This window comes from Melospiza georgiana, chromosome 3 (genome assembly GCF_028018845.1).
Source record: "Melospiza georgiana isolate bMelGeo1 chromosome 3, bMelGeo1.pri, whole genome shotgun sequence".
Classification (NCBI taxonomy): Eukaryota; Metazoa; Chordata; class Aves; order Passeriformes; family Passerellidae; genus Melospiza; species Melospiza georgiana.
The window spans coordinates 28,406,671-28,423,869 of NC_080432.1; positions in this window are offsets into that span (position 1 = coordinate 28,406,671).

Sequence of the window (17,199 nt, forward strand, 5' to 3'; positions counted from 1 at the left end):
AAGGGATGCTGTTAGGGTGAAGGAGTAATCTGTAATCCTCTTGGTGCTGGTACCCAATCTGCCTCTCCTGAACAGGTCAGTCTAGATGGGTAGCACACCAGGTATGCCCACATCTGGTACAGTGAGAGAATTTCTCTGGTGTGTATGAAGGATTCCACTTTTTCTCACACTTGTAAATGAAGATCTGCATTTAATGTTGAACAACCTGCAGCCCTTCTTGTGTGGGCTGTTAGCTTTAAGCACTGCTGTTCTGAGTGCAATAAATAGAGCATATTTTAGATTAATTCTACAGAGAAATAAATTTCAGTATAACCTGGTTTTCAACACTCAAAAACCTTTGGGTATACCCTAAAGCTGTTGCAAACCCTGGGAGGTAAGAGCCTTTGAAATAGCTTTGTGGAGTAAGCAGTGTTTTAAAAACAAAACAAACACATCCATCATTGAAGCAGTTAGGATTCCCCCTCTAAGAGTATATCTTGTTTTTACAGTGTTCAATTATGTATCTAGTTTGTATAATCATTAAGAACTTGCCTCACAGTGTAAATCCTTTGGTTTTTCAGTAACAGACAGCACACATCTTACGGCTCAAATGGTTAATTTGTTAGTGATGATGGTTCTTTATCTTGTTCTGAACATGTGGGTGGTCATTCTGACTGAATGCATACACATATAGATGTATGTTGTAGGATAAGATGAAAGTTGACAGTACTCAGTTCTTGGCATCACAGTAGCCAGTTTAAGTGTTTGCTCAAGATCTACATTCATAGTAGCCAGCTTTGAGGGTTCACCTTCGTATCTCATGACAGTTTTGGGATATTTCTATTTTGAGAGAGTTTGCATTGAGGTGACTCTGCAGATAACTTCCAGTTAAGATATAAAACCAGTTTCCCAGGAATTTCAGTGGCAGTGAGTATAGTTTCACTGAGCAGTGAGGCTGAGCTGGAAGCATGCTGCATCCCTGAGGAGACCAGTGAAAAGCTGTTGCTGTGGGCAGCCTCTCTTGCTCAGTCCCTTAGAGCTAGTGCATAGGCTCCACAACATCCTTAATTGTCCCTAGGCGGTGTGTGGTCTTGTTTGTGAATCACACCTTGATCAATGGTGTCCTCAACTGTAGTAAAGTGCTCTGGTCTGCTGCTGTTGTGCTGAAGACCAGAGATCAGGTGCCAGACACTGTTATCTGCACAAGGTTTAGCTTCCACCCTGTTATTTCTCTTCTGGTTTATGGGATCACTAAGCACTTGAGTATTAAGTTTCTTGTGGAGCTTGGGATGCCAAATCTTGGTCATGACCATAGTGATTTTTTGCTACAACTATAAACAAATCCATTAGTTAAACGTCAGTGAAGTTGGTAAGTGTTCTAGTGCACATGCTCTTTTGGATGTCATTTTGGGAACACCTCCGCTAATATTCAGTTTACACCAGTGAGCTGAAATAGAGGATTTTTAACCGATTTGTCATTCATTGTCTATGCGACCTTACACAGTATCTCAGATGGATGTGTAGACTTTAGGCCCTCTTTTTAAATGTCCTTTTTGAAATGCAATAGGTGGAGGATTCAGAAATTCTCATACAAATGCATAGTGTATTTATATGTGCACTGTTTTTTACATAGTATAATCTATATTTAACTTACTGAAAAGTACATGATATTAAAATATGGTAAATTCAACCTTGCTTGGTATGTCCAGCCTAAATACTTTTTTGTAGAGGAAAAATGGAAAGAACAAAAGGATTCTTAAGACTTATAAAAGTTTCAAAATGCAATGTCATCAGTCTTAGCTAAAACTTCTGTATCTGATTAGAAAAAATAAACAGACCAGCTCACTAATGATATTTCAGGTCACTCTTTACTGTCTTTACTTTTTCATGTTTAAATGAAAACAGGATCCTTAAGACTGTGTGCCACAGAAGTTGGAAACAACTCAAAATAATAAAGGTATTGATAAAAGAACCCCCACTTTGAAATTGCTTTGCTGCATAATAGTCAATTTATCTGGCTATTTATCTGGCACAACCAACAGCTCTAGTGTCTGTGTTTGGGGATGTCTGGTTCCTTGCTGTGGATTATCTTGTAAATGTAAATTAATGTTTTGTGAATTAATAATAACACATCTTCTTAATGATAAAAGAACATTTAGTTTGACTTAATTATCTAGTTACTGCCTTTTGCAATAACACACTGCTTCCTGCAGCTAAACACTCAATTGAAAAAAAGATCGCTTATATAAATATGTAACTGTTTATCACTTAGAACTCTCTTGATGCTAAAGCTGTAAACGTTGGTGTTTGAGGGGGTATTTTAAAATTTGGGCGGTTTCTGAAGAGATAATCAGATTCTAAGCTGAGTTTCTTCCCTCAAATACCTGCATTGTCTTCAGTAATACATTTGCATGCAAACTGGAGGAAGGCATTTGGCCTATTCTTAGAGCAAGTCAAAATTATGTTCTCCTTCTTCATGATCAGCTGTACATCTTCCCTTTATATCTTGTGTGTCAACAAGTGCAGGGCACTGAAGAAGTTCTTTGCCTTGGAGGAACTTACAGCCTACATGTAAATGAGAACTAAATGTTATTCTATGAATTTATTAGGGTTAGGAACTCACTATTCCTTACCGGTAGGTTGTAGTGCGTGGGTAGATAGCAGGTGTGTGTATTGGCTCCTGCCATGCTGCAGGAAAAAGGAATATACCATTGGTTTTGCCCTCCTTATTGGGAGTTTTCCACGTATGATCTGCTTGTATGAACCTGCACAGGTGTGCTTCCTAACTCAGTTCTTAAAATTTTATCCCTCTTAGCTTAAAGACTTCATGTAGTTGAAGTTTTTCTAAAGTTAATTTATCAAGCAGTTGGGCTGGGGAGAGAATACACATGCAGTTATGTTGGCAGACTGGAAAATGAGTAAAAATTTCTGTAAAAGAAAAGAGCTGTATTAGGTGCTAGAGCTGTATTAGGGACTAGAAGCTTCTTTAGTTGCCCACTGTCACCAAAACCCCATCTCTAACCACTAGTCAGTCGTTGATGCCCATTGGGTGGATAAAGGTTGATTTCATTATCACAGTTGAGACAAGGGCTGGATCTGGGTCAGGCTGAGAGAGGAGTGTAGTGTGTGTGGATAGGCGAGAGCTGGCAACAGTTCCCCTAGTGGGAAGAAAGAGACAGCTCACCAGCTGGCAATATTTCTACTGCATTTTGTCAATTGTTTGTTTTTCTTTGGGGAAGAACTCTGTGTTTGGTTAAGTTTTGTTGTTATTTTTTTGTAGTTATTGATCCTAGGAAATCATATTGTCTATTCTGAACTTAGTATTCCTTAAATTTAAGGCCATTTTATATCCTAAGTAATATGATTAGTGTTCACATTTTAGGACTGTATTTTCTTAATCAAAAAAACCCCTCAAGTTACACATAAATATTTTGGCAAAGGGTTCTCCAAAACCATGAGCAGAATATTCATCTGTGTGGCAGATGGTTCTACAGTAATTGCTGATTCATAGTCTTTTGAAAAAGGAAATAATCTACTCATGATTTTATGGACTAAGCATTTTGACTAAATGAACTTGTTTATATCAGCATATGGCTTTTGCAGTAAGCTTAGAGTTAGAAAATACTGCTTATATTTTACAAGTAGGATTGACTTAAATTAGTGATTGCATGGATGAAAAGGATTCATACATTAGTTTTTCATTCAGTAAGTATTTTTTAGGTTTTGTTAAGCAAGAAGATAGTTTTATTATTCATTGCTGTTTTTCTTAAGCAAAACCCTAAAATGTTTGAAACCAAACATTAGCTTATTTTGTAGGGCATTTACAGTGTAGTTTTTCAGAAGAAATGGATTTCTCATAGACTAATTTTTATCTTTTTTTTGTAATTCTTATTATAGATGTAAATTTTCATTAGCTTGTGGATGAATAGTAGTGATTCTTAAGCTTTAAATTTTTAATTTGTTTTTATATCTATTTAATTTTAAAAATATGAGTAGCTGCCTGTGAGAAGGACGACTGCTTTCTTGAAGGGATAATTTAACTAATTATGTATAAACATTTATTCCATGCTTGTCACCATAGTAACTGAGGCCTCAAGTCAATGTGCTTTGCTGAGCAGGGTTGCAAATGCTGTAGTGAGCCAAGGCTTGAACTTCTGTGTGACAATAGAGTTTCACGTTTCATTGAGGCACAGCTAATCCCTGTTACACCTTTTTGACCTTGTGCCATTATTTGTATTCCCAGGGGTGCAAGCATGATAGAAACCTGGGAGTTAATGTGTCTGAAAATTAACCTCCCTGAAAATTAGTGTGCAGCAAATCATCCTTCTGCTCTGCTCAAGCATGTGATTGTATGGCCACTAGTAAGGCACTGGGGAGAGTCAGGAACATGTGATTGTGATAAGTATGGAGAGACAGCTACAAATTAAGCTGATTACAAAGCTGCTCTGGAAGCCACTTGTTTAGGGCCTGACTATGCTGTAGCTGAATTTGTTGAAAAATTGTTGAGTTAGGAGTTAAGCCAGTTTAAATGAGGAAATTATCTAACTGATATTAATTTGAAGTGCTTTTTGTGACTTTGGAAGTATATCCCTGAGCCAAGTATCTACTTGGTGCTGTTTTGAGAATGGAAGATGCTGTCAGGATTGACTTTTGATGTCTCTTCCATATGCTGACCTCTGACAGCTGGCCGCAGAATTTCATAAGAATGTTCACTTCAGAGATTCTGTTGCAATTAACTTAATTGCATCTCTTTATTTTCATCTTCTTTTCATATGTACTAGACAATTGCTGTCAGAGAAACCTCATCTTTTTACTTCAGTTTTCATTTTAACAGCAGCAAGGGTAGTACTAGCTATTTCTGTAGCCTGTTTGTAAGTAAATCTCATACATATTCATGCTTCTGATGCTCCCTCCATCTTATAAAACACAGCCATGTGTTTTATAACTACAAAGCTTTAGAAACTCAGACTTTAAAACTCAGAAAGACTTTAAAACATTTATCCTAAAAACTTGATGAAGGCTTTTAATTTTTATCTGTTACATTAACGAGGCCATCACTTTCAGCCTTAAAAATTACACTGCCATTGTATTTTTCCAGTGCACTTTAGATCATCACTTCACCATCCAAGGTCCTGATCCCATGGAGACTTGCACACTTGTTTAATAATGCATCTTTCAAACAATACTACTGATTTATTACTCTTCATTTACTATTACCTGATTTGGAGACAATCAGATACTGGGGCATCAGCATTAATTCTGCAGTATTTGTAAACCGAGAAATGATTTGCAGGTGTAGCACAGCACAGCAGTTAAGCACACTTGCAAACTGCAGTGTGAAGGTGATATTGTATAGCCATTTATAGCCTGAATTTTTAAGAGCTGTAACTCTGCTTTTGGCTTGGCTAACTTCCATGGCTGTTGTAGATTATATTTGCAATCAAGTTGTTGCCAAACTTCCACTCTGTGTTGGGGTCATGTTTACTACTGCGCAGCTGCATAGTGAAGAGTTGCAGTAAAAACAAAATAAACTTCAGACTATTTGAGGAGCAGCTCTCTATGGGACTGGAGAGCAAGTGGATGTTGGGCAAAAGCTCAAATTGACTGCAGACCAAAGCCAAATATTTTTGGCAGCATTTAAATTTTACTGTTTCATTATAGCTGACGTGTTCTTGACTGCAGCTCTAATAAAAACAACTTGTGCATGTTCTGAGTACTGTTTAAAATGAGCATAGATGTAAGAAAACTCGAGTCTGCTGCTCTCCATATGTGGTGTTGGAATGGTGCAAGGTTTTCATCTGTTAGCCAGAGTAAGGAGCCTCCTAAAACCCCCATGCACATTAAATTTCTGGCACAGCTCATGAGAAGAGTGCTGTTGGAACTCTTGAGGACCTGGCTAAAGGCTAAATGTGGTCCTCCCAGATGAGGCTTAAAGTATACTTCAAATGAACTGCAATGGAGCTTTCATTATGATTTAGCTGCTTGGGATAAGACACCCACACCTATATCCCCCTTTTTTTTTGTTTTAAATTTGTGTAGATAGATGCATTTTTGCTGGTGTGAATGCCAGTAACTCTTTGAGCTTAAAAACCCCCAAACCCAAAAACCATGGGTGGAGAAGGGCTATTACTGCCACTGACATTTTGACAAGCTGTTTCTAGCTAGCTTGAAGTAATGAGGTATATGCAGTGATGGTCATCTGCATTTTACAAGCAAAATTCTCCAAAATACTACATTTTCTGTGTGAAAACAGACTACAGAGCAGAGAAGGATTTTTGTATTACATGTATTCCTTACATGAGGAAAGAGATAGGTTTATATCTTTTCTTAAACACCAAAAATCCATAGAAGACCAACACCTTATTGTCCCACTTGTATAAAAGCTTCAGCTGGAATTCTCAACTCTTTAAAGACTGGTCAATCAAATACAGAATATTAGCATGCAGGAAACCGAATTTCTTTATTTCTGGTACTCTAAACATTTTTTTTTCTTTTTCTGAAAAGTTGATTTTGAAGCTGGTATTTGGGGATATGATCATAGTAGCTTTGTGAGGTATTGCAAATACACGTGCAAAAGTTCACAGAACACTGTTAGAATTGGAGATGTAATTGAGTTTTGGCCTGACTCAGTATGGGTTATGTGCTGCCAAATCTCAGTGAACCTGGGTGGGGTCTGAAAATTTTTTCTCATACCTGGAGTCAGTTCTTTTTTCTACTGTCAATTTTTGCTGATCTATTTTTGTTTTAGTATTATTTCTCTTTATAGACATGATGACAACTAATTGAAATAATTCTTATTCTTATTGCAATGAGTTTACTCTGGCTGAACACCAGGTGCCCACCAAAATTCTATTTACAACCCTCCTCAGCTGGACAGAGGAGAGAAAAATATAACCAGAGGCTCATGGATTATAAGGATAAGGACAGAAAGAGATCACTCACCAGTTACTGCCATGGGGGAAAAGACTCAACTTGGGGAAAGCAATTTAATTTATTAGCAATTGAATCAGAGTAGGATGATGAGAAATAAAAAATGTTAAAACACCTTCCCACACACACTCCCTTTTCCCAGGCTTAACTTTTCTCACAAACTCCCAAGATGCAGGCAGTTTTGCAGTCTCCTGCTCTTATTTGCTGTACTCAGTAGTATTGAAAGTATGAACACTTTTGTGTCCATTCTATTTCAGATACAAATGACTCAGACATGGCAGTGCATCACATAGACTGTTATAAGTCTCTTTTACCAGACAGGACAAATACCTTAAGGAAAGCCATTTTGGATTGTAAAACTCTTAAAATTATTTAATGAATTCGGTAAAGCTGAATGTATGTTGCAATAACATCCAGGGATCATACGAGTATTTCATTTTCCATGGAAGTGAGCTTCCAAAACAATGTTTTTATTTTTCTTCTGAGATGGAGGCACTGTAGTTGCCCAAGTTCAGGTTTCAACTTCAAACAAAAATCTAACTGAAGCAGAAGAGTCCTCACATCCATTCTGTTTTTCTGTGCTTGCTTCTTGTATTTGTTTTGCCATGTACTCGTGTCCTCTGTAGACTGTGGTTCAACTCTCCAGTCAAAATCCTGATATGCCTCCCATGCAAGAGTAGCACAAAAAGGAACCATACTGGGATGAAATATCTGGGACACATTAATGTTCAGGTTTAAGTAGATGTGTAGATTAGGAAGGATTGTACCCTACAGTTTATTTTCACCAATTTGGAATAAGAAAGGGTTGAGAGCCAAATGATTATTTTAACCCTCCATCTTGTTAGAAAGTAATACTTTGAAGGGAAAAAGAATCACACTTGATGTATATCACTTATGTCTGTAAGCCATAGTAATTTTACAGATATGATAGAGGTAAGTAGTTTATATAATTTACTTAGTTATACACAGTCTTACTTATTAAATACTACTTACAGAGCTCTTCAAATCAAAACAGGTTTTCGTAGAAAAAAGTTTTGTCACAAAATTTCCATCTTCTAGATCAAACAAATTAAGCATCCCAAAATTCCAGCTGACTCTTTGTGCGTATATATATTTCATTTTCATTAGATCTGCTTGAAAATGAAAAAGTTTTTTGGTTAAGGTTTGTGTTGGCATGTGTTTTTCCAGTCTGTATTTGAAAAGTAATTTTTGAAGAATCTTTCATATCAGGTAATGCTTTAAATAGCAAGAGACAATTTTCCTTTTTCAGAATGCTCCAAATTTTTCCTGTTTCTTACAGCTTCTAATATTCTTTTTTTCTTTCAAGCCAAGTAAAGCAGTTAGATGCTTAGCAACTCTGAAATTCAAACTATATATCTGGGTATCTAATTTTGGTTAAAACAGTGTGGATCACTTTATAATATTGGAATTTAAGTGAAACCAAGTAATTCTTGTTTCCCAGACAAGTTCTAATTAGCTACCTTATGCTCTGTCCTTTACCTTTTTATCTTTGAGTAGACTCTAGCATTTTGTGTTTCTCAGTTACAGTTTCAAGTTGTAAGAAAATGACCGTTTTCAGAATTTTTAAAAGCTTCATAATTTCTTTTCACATGCAGGGAAGAAGAAGAACAACAACAATAAAACCCCAAACAATCAAAAACTCCAACTTAAAGAAAGAAAACAGAAGTCATAGAATGAATGTAATTATTGCCATTAAGTGACTACAAGTCCCACTGGACAATTTGATGTCAAGTTCACTTCAAGTCCTTGCAGTCCCAGTAAGTCAAGTGAGTGCTGATACACAGTGTTCCTCAGCAAAGATTTTACTGGACCTAAGAAGATTTTCCAAAATGTATCTTTCAAAATGTATCACTGAGGATGCTTTTTAATCTACTTTCTATGTCCAAGCTTTATCTGTATTCACCCTGAGCTTTGTAAAGACTCTTCAGACATTTAATTGTATGGAACATCAGCAACAGATGTAATTACAATGACAAAAAAAGGGACAGCTAAGGTGGCTTTACACAGCTGTCCCATTTCCCTCTGGGACTTATTAATGTTAAACAAACAAGATTCTGGTTGCCTTTTCAAACTATGCTATCTGGCCTGTATTGTTTCATTATTATTATTTGGTTTTTAGATTTACATTTACCGTATAGCATGATAATTTTGCAGGGTTAATTACGGGTGAATAAGAAGAGTTTTGCTCAGAAAAATTACCTCAAGCACAGAGTGTGAACTGATGTGATCTGTAGATTGCAGATATTTTAGATAAAGCTTTGATTAATGAAAATTTAACATTACAAAGTTATCAGTCAGAGCTGGCTTTTCTGACTTGATGTTTAGCCTTCTGTGGAGCTGACCACAGCTTGCAGCTGAATCTGTTTTTACTAGGTGTTGATTATGTGTAAGCCAAAACACAGTCTGCATGATTATATCATAGTTGGCTATGAAATGGTAGCAAGCATTTGAAGACAAGGAAGATTTGTAATATTGTTTTTCACTTAAGACTTTAATAGGAGGAAAGGGTTCTGAGCAGCATGGAAGACCTTTGGAACAGAAGTTGTATTTTGTCTAATCCTTTCTACCTCATTTTGCTCCACAGGGCCTTGATCTGGGATTAGATCTGTGTGTATAGATCTATGTATATACAGCAATTGCTTATTCAGGGCAGAATGGTTTCTTGAAGTTCCTGCAAACCTGGAAACAGGGTGGGTAGGGTGTCTCTAGTTCTCTGAGTGTGCAAACGCCTAGTACAATCTTCAACACTGAAAATGATGCCCAGACTTATTACGTATCACATATGTTTCCCCTGATATTTTGAAGTTTGATCCTACAAGAGACCTCAAGGACTCCTTGTCCCCTTTGTGTACTTGTGTTATTCCCACTGTCAATGATGGCAGTTAGCTATACACATCAGGAGGATTTACCCATTGGACTAAAGTTAGCAGGGAATATGAAATTCTCTCTTCTCTAAAACTGGACAGTTTAAGCATCACTCTTCTCTGCATTTTGTGATTTTTTTTTGCTAAGGAAACAGTTGTGGAAGTAGCAGCTGGGAAATGTGATGATAGCACAGTGTTACCTTGATGGAAATTGCAGCTCAGAGCTGTTTTTCTGGAAAAAGTAGCCATTAAGGTTGACCCCAGAAAAAGCTGACTGTCACTTACTGGCTTCATAAATAGTGGACCAAAGAGAGGATTCCTTCTTTTTGTGTTATATAAGATATATTTTCAAGTATTCAAATATTATTTTCAGTGATTAGGCCAGATGTTAAGTTCTCCATATTATTGTGATTTATTGTTCCTCTTACACTACTATCTGGATAGCTGTTACCTTTAGTGACATTTATATATCGGATACATCTGGACTTAAATGGTGTTGGATTTGATGTGTGCTCAGGTTTTTCCACTAAGTAGTTGCATTAGGGGATAGTAATAGTGTGATACAAACAAGGGTGCAAGAAGGGTTTAGTTTATAAATGTTTAATCTTTCGTTTTGTGGGGTTTTTGTTTGTTTGTTTGTTTTTTTCTTTTCCAGTTTTTGAATCTTCTTTGGTAATCCTCTGTGGAAGCTGTCAGGCGTGGGGCACTCCAGCTTGTTTAGAGCTCCTACGCATTTCCAAATTGAGAGCTGCGACAGACCGTCATCTTAAGAAGAGAAAAGCTCCCTCCTGTGGAAGACATGAACCTCTGCTGTGACATGGAGCAACCATAAGGGCATCACACCGTGATTTTAAATTAGCAGGAAAAAAGGTTACAAGCACTGTGGAACTTTGCAAATATTGGAATGAAAAACCCTGCTCCCTGTTATTTTTTTTCTCAAAGTAATTTTTTCATCTTTTGTATGATTTATAATTGAGATACGGTTTTAGAAATAACTGCTGTAAGTAAAACTGGATCATTTAAATACTATAATGTGGCCACAATGGACTCTTTAATGTTAAAGGGATCTAAAGCAGCTGGTATTTTTTCAGATTTTGCTTTCTGTAGCTCTTTGCTGAAAAACCATAGTATTTTGGACATTTCTGTCAATTTGAGTTTGTAGAGCTTACTTGTAAAACATTTGTTTCCTTTTTCCTTTTTTTAAAAAAGTTTGATAATCTGTATATCTCAATGATCTGTATTAAAATGATTTTGCATCTTGCTGTGATTGGTGGTCCTTGGTAGAAGGTTCTGCTGAGCTCAAAGCCCTGTGTGATTTGGAAAAGAAAATTGCATAGAAGGCATAAAGATGAAATTGTGATGGAGGGGCTGGAAGTAGAACTTGATATAAAATTCCTGCTAGAAACAGTATTTTTACCTTTGAGCTGAATATGATTCATGCTTATGATCTGAAGGTAGAAGGCTCTAGCTCATTAGCACATTAATAAAACCTTGAGGCATTTACTTCCATAAATGCTAATGTTATTCCCCTGAGAATGAAGCACTTTTGGGGAGGGGGAGATGGATCTTTAGTATTCTAATGGAGTTTTAATTTTACCAATTCCAATTCATTGCCAACTAGAGCAGACTGAGACAGCACCGAGTGCTCTGACCCACTGCAAAAAACTGTTGTGTTGAGATTGGGTATTGGGATCCTGTCCATTGGCCAAATAGTAAATTGTCATCTTGTTCAGAGAGAGCTGGGTTCTACCTTGTGCCACACAGTAGCTTAAGTTTGGTTACAAAAGCATGGGATTAGCAATGGCATGTAATGGTGAAGTGAGATTTAGTTCTGTCTTTAGAAATGTTATGGTGTACCTTCTTATTTTGATAGTTTGGAGACATCTTTGAAGTAGGGAATGGTTGCTGTGTTAAGGTAGTATTATCTTTAATTATGAGAACTGTTAAGATGTTATAGTTTGGGTGAGCAGTCTTAATGATTGTGCTTTCAAAGAAATGCAAGCTCCCGAACTTGTGAGCAAGCAGAAATTCTCGTGAGGCTGCATATAACAAAGGCTCAAGTCAGAGTCATGAGAGTTGTTGGCAGAAGTGCCTTATCAGTGAGATTCGGTGCTGTGTGAGCTCCCTTGGATCTCTCTGATCTCCTTCTGGACCACAGAGCACTCGCTGGCTGCTGCTCTTCAGGTGCCGGTTTGGATTAAAGAAAATCAGCAATAGCAAAGGGGAGGCCCTCTCACATAGAAGTACTTGCACTGGGTTCTGCAAGGCTGGAGTGTTTGTGTGGGAGGGGAAGTGGTCTGTGCAGCTCATATGGGGATGGGGAGGCTTTTACATATGGCTCACAGCTCACTAGGATTGGCTCCTAGGATTGAAAGTTCCTTCCTGATACATATGAGTCACCATGCCTGGAGGGTTTAAGATGTGTGGATGTGGCATTTGGGGACATGGTTCAGCTGTGCACTTGGCAGAGTTAACAATTGGACTGGATGATCTTAAACATCTTTTATAACCCAACTAATTCTGCAGTTCTGTATTTCCTGTTAGTAGCTCCATCTATCGATTGGCTGGAGTATTTCTGATTGCTGCTTTTTTCCCTATGGCAATTTTTGTCTGCTTTCTTAAGAAATTGAAGCTTGTATCGAGCACACTTTGTCTTGCTCTTCTCCTTTCTCTGCACCCCTCCACCCCAAATATTAGACTTTTTAAATGAAAATTGACTATTGAGTTGCTTTAGTTTATGAAATTACAAATCTGAACACAGTACACTGGATGAAATTAGTTTCCCTAATGATAGAGGGGCTGCATCATGAGTTGAACTCTAATGTTATAACACCAGGGAATCCACAGGAGATGGACAGGAAATTAGTCTCTATAAGTTCTATGTTTCACTATGACACACTAAGAGAACAAAAATAAAAGTTTTACTGTTTTTAATATTCATATGGCAGTGATTTCTACAAAGAAACTGTGACCTGGAAGAAATGGCTTTAAATCTCTGAATCCTCAGCAGTTAATTTTCTTTTACTGGACCTGTGGGAATTGAAATAGTTGTAAAAATACAGAGGAGAAAACTTACCAGAGCTGGACATTTACTCTTGACCGGAATGACTACTAATTTGCACTTGCTCATTTTAAATGAAGTCTTGTTTGAAAACTTGTAGACTATGGTTGAAACAATTTCAGAGATGTTCTGATGTTTCTGAAGTAATTTAGAGCACTGGTTTGTATAATCTTTTGCAGATTGCATTAAAGCCTTTTCCTCCTTCCAGGAATTCTGCATTAAAGGGGCTAAACAACAGGTAACTCAGAGCTGGTCTGAGTTGACAGCCAGCCTACTTTTTTCCGCTGCATCCTAAAGACTATTGTCTCATTTAATTTTTCATTTCTATGAGATGTTAATAAAGGCTGAGGTGGCAAGAAGGAGGTGGGCTAAAACTGATTCCATCCTTTTTTCTCCCCACTTGAAATTTTTTGTTAAGTAGTATAAAACTAGCTTGAATGTTGTTCAGTACCATGAGCAGCATGCTTGGCTTGGCTAAGCTGTGCCAGCTTCTACTTGGAGTATTTCCTCTAATGTTTTGAGGAGAGCTGCTCCACAGGGTACTGATGTACTCAGTTGCTATGCCCTCTGTGTTGGAGGTATAAGGGCTTCCTTGCTCATTCCATACTATGGAATATAGTGCTGCTTCTCCCACCCTCTTGTATTATTACATTAAAAGTTCCTGAGTGACTGAGGGCCTTGTATTTTGGAAATTGCCATTTACTCCAGAGCCTGCAAGGAAAATGAATGATAGATTGAACAGCAAATGCTGAGAGAAGAGAAAGGCTTTTCTCTCTCTCCATTATGGATAAAAGATGAGAGATAGGGGATGTAGATAAGCAATGACAGGATGTGAAACTTGAGAAGCTTGAGATTAGTATGAAATCTGTGGAAAGTTACTGACACTGAGCTTAGTGACCCAGAAGCTTAAAGCTACTTACCAGTAAAAACCACAGGGAGTTTAGTAGGAGATTTTTGAGGTTAGGAACAGTCTTTCTGGCAGAACTGAGAAGAAGTATTAAAGGTGACTGATGTGCAGACTACCAAAAGAGATTTTTGAGAGTTCTCTGCTAGTGTTATATTTTCATATGGAGACTCCTAGTGACTGTTTCCCACAGTGCCCATGGGTCAAAAGCACATTCTGAGATTCTCCTGTCTCTTTCTTGTACCATGACTCCAAGCCCATGCCCCTCCAATGTTTTCCCTTTAGATATCTGGATGGAAGCTGGTGTCTCTGATTAAGGCATGGTTCGTCGTGGATTTGTAGAATGGAGTATAAGGAAAAAATTGTGCACTTAGCTGTCCTAGTCATGGTTCTCCAAGAATAAAGGCTATAGGCAGATGCAAGGTGGCAAATAATCTCCCTTTCTTGTACTGTTTGGATTATCTCTCAGTTCTGGAGCTAAGTATATGGCAGCATTCCTTCTTTGCTTATTTAGCTGTGTTTGAGGGCTGCTGCTGGATTTGCAGGGCTGAAGCAGAAAGAAGTCAAAATTGATAGCTACTTTTATTAAAAGAAAAAGACCCAACCCTTCAAAAAAATTTCCAGCTCTGTAAGTTCATTGTACAATTGATTCTGTACCTGTTTCTAGGTGCAAAATGTTAGTTCTTGCTTCCTGGAGAAAAATAAATATGTTTTCTAAGATAGGGTAAGTGATCTGTAGAGGAAATCTTTTCACAGTATTTATAGCCAACAACCTCCCTGGAAGTGTTTCCTCAACTTCTTTAAGTTATACTTAATCTGTATTAAAATGATTAGGTCTAAATACTTACAGTTCTGTTTTAAGCAAGGGAAGTTCATTCACATTTTAGCATATTAGGGCAAATTTGTCTCTCATGTTTACTCCGTATGTTTTGGTGGAACTTTGTAGCAGTAGTGCATTTGGGACTTTTGTTTTCTTAACCATCTACCTCCTACCCCCTTAAGGTAAGCAAAGCTCAGTGTAAACATTGTGAATTTAATTCATTGTGTAACCAGCACATTTCTATCTGGCTAGTACCTTGTCCTGATACACAGAATGCTGCCAGACTTGAACAGAGTAGATGCATGATACTTTTTCATTTGTTTGTTTTAATGCTTTTCAAATCTTTGGAGGGTAGTCATATAGTTTCCATATAGAACAGAGATGTCTGCAGTTGTGTTTTCATACCCTGGTGTTTCCTACATTTTCTCAGCTTACCTGTATCATAGTATTTAGCCAGAGATGTCTCAGAAGCCAGAAGTGAAAGTTATACAGTTAATTTAAAAACTCCAACACCCAGCAAATTAAAAAAAAGGCACCAATTCAGACTATATATTCTATGCACAGAATTGGCCACAGCTTGTTCTCTCCAGTAAGTCTGAAATGTGGGAAGTGCCTGAGGTGAATCTGTTGGCATAGCAACTTAGTGAGCAGGAGAATGCCATCCATCACAGTCAGAAAAGAGTGTATGTCGTGATATTGCACTACTGCCACTTGTTTGCAGACCCTCTTTATAAGTTCTTAAACTCATAAAGATTCAGTTCAAACTTCTGAGAACTGTAACACATATACTGTAGTTTCATGTGGATTTTACTGACAATGTTGTCACAGTCACTACTGTAACAACAGGCTCCCAACCTTGTCTTTACTGTGCTGAGAATGAGCAGAAAGTTCAGTTAACCATCGGGACAGTCTTGTAGTTCTTGCCTTCATCATCATGCAGTATTCATGCCTTCAGCATTGCAGTTTGCAATTTCTTCTCCCAGGATTGTTCAAAGGCTGCAGATCCTAGATGGGATACCAGGCTGTTCCTCACTATTGGAATAAAGGAAGTAGGAGTGCCTCTTCTCTGAGGGAGGGAAAAAAAGGTGTTACAGAGAGCATGCAAAGCACTGGTACATGGATTGCACCATCAAGACTCAAGTTTGTCTGAGTGAGGACAAACAGAATATCAGAACCTTGCACCTGGTCAATGCAGACATGCTGCTATGAATTGTTTCTTAAAATTTAATATTTTTTAGCATAAAAATTGATGGAGAGGCTGTCTGTCACTGTTTTTAAGCCATGTCTCCAATGGAGATCTGTTTGTCCATGTGCTCACAGTGCAATTCACTGTGTGTCAAAAGGTAAACTCCAATGACTGCAGTGGGATAACTCACAAAACCTTACAGTAGTCACAGAGAAACAATGCAGAGAGAACTGGTTTGTCTCTCCCTAGCTCGATGCCACCTTGTCTTCCTAAAGCTGAAAGGCAAGGCTCATAGGGATTTGAAGCCTTAAATCTTGCTATCAGGGAAGAGGATGAAAAGGAAGCAGTCCAAGAAATGCTGGTGACAGCTGCCAAACATGCAGCAGGGAAGGCCTATGGGCAGGAGTGGGTGTCTCTCCTGGCCAAAGGTCTGGATCTGCTACACCAAAGAGGACTTTGCAAGTCATTACTTGTGACCTTTGTAGAGTTCAGGGAAAACATGAATGTTGAAGGACTTGTTTTTCTGCTGCTTTGTGCTTCGGGGTTGACGTAGCTATTAAAGCGATGCTCACTGCTTTGAAATTTTGAAAGTCATTGCATTTGTTTCAGATCTCAGATAGAGGTTAGCATTTACAACATGCCACGTCCTTATTTAATCAAAGCTTTGCATGAGGCTTTAGAAGAATGGAACACACAGCACATACATTAAAATTTTACATAGCAAGTGAGGGCAGTGCTCTTAACCAAGTGAAAAAGAGCCTCTCCTGGCATGCAAAAGCCTTGTATTACAAAACTTACATCTTTATTGTACAGAAGTTCTGTTCACATCTTTTATACAAAGAATTATATAAATGAGGTCCTCTGATTCTTTGCTAGTCTGGAATCAGTAAGGGTCACTGCATTTGCAAACCAATGGACAGAGCTTCAGCTGAAGCCAGTTAAACCTCTTTACCATGTGGAAGTTGAAACTTGAGGTGTATTACTTCTGTTTCATACGCAGTCAGATGATAGGAGATACCAAAGTCTGTAGTAGCTGCACTAAACACAAAGTGTTGTGCAAAATCTAATGATCTAATACTATAATAATAATAATGTGCAGGATCACAACTGTAATAGTCATGACTAATAACTTGCTTTTGAATCCTGTTACTCAGCAGGATCAAAGAGCTATCTGCTACCTCTAAATATAGATGAAAAAGTGACACAAGTATTTGGAATGTTCATTTCATTTTTCTTATGAGAATGACAGCTGGACATTTCATTACAAAAATCTTGAAGTCTCTTATTTATAAAACCTCCAACTATGAGTGCTTTCTGGTTTCAGCTGGATTGACACATTGTCAGCATTTTCTGACATATATATTTGATCCTAGTGTACTGTGTCCTGAATTATAGTACTGAGTTCTGTATAAAAATGGAAATATTAATTAGAAA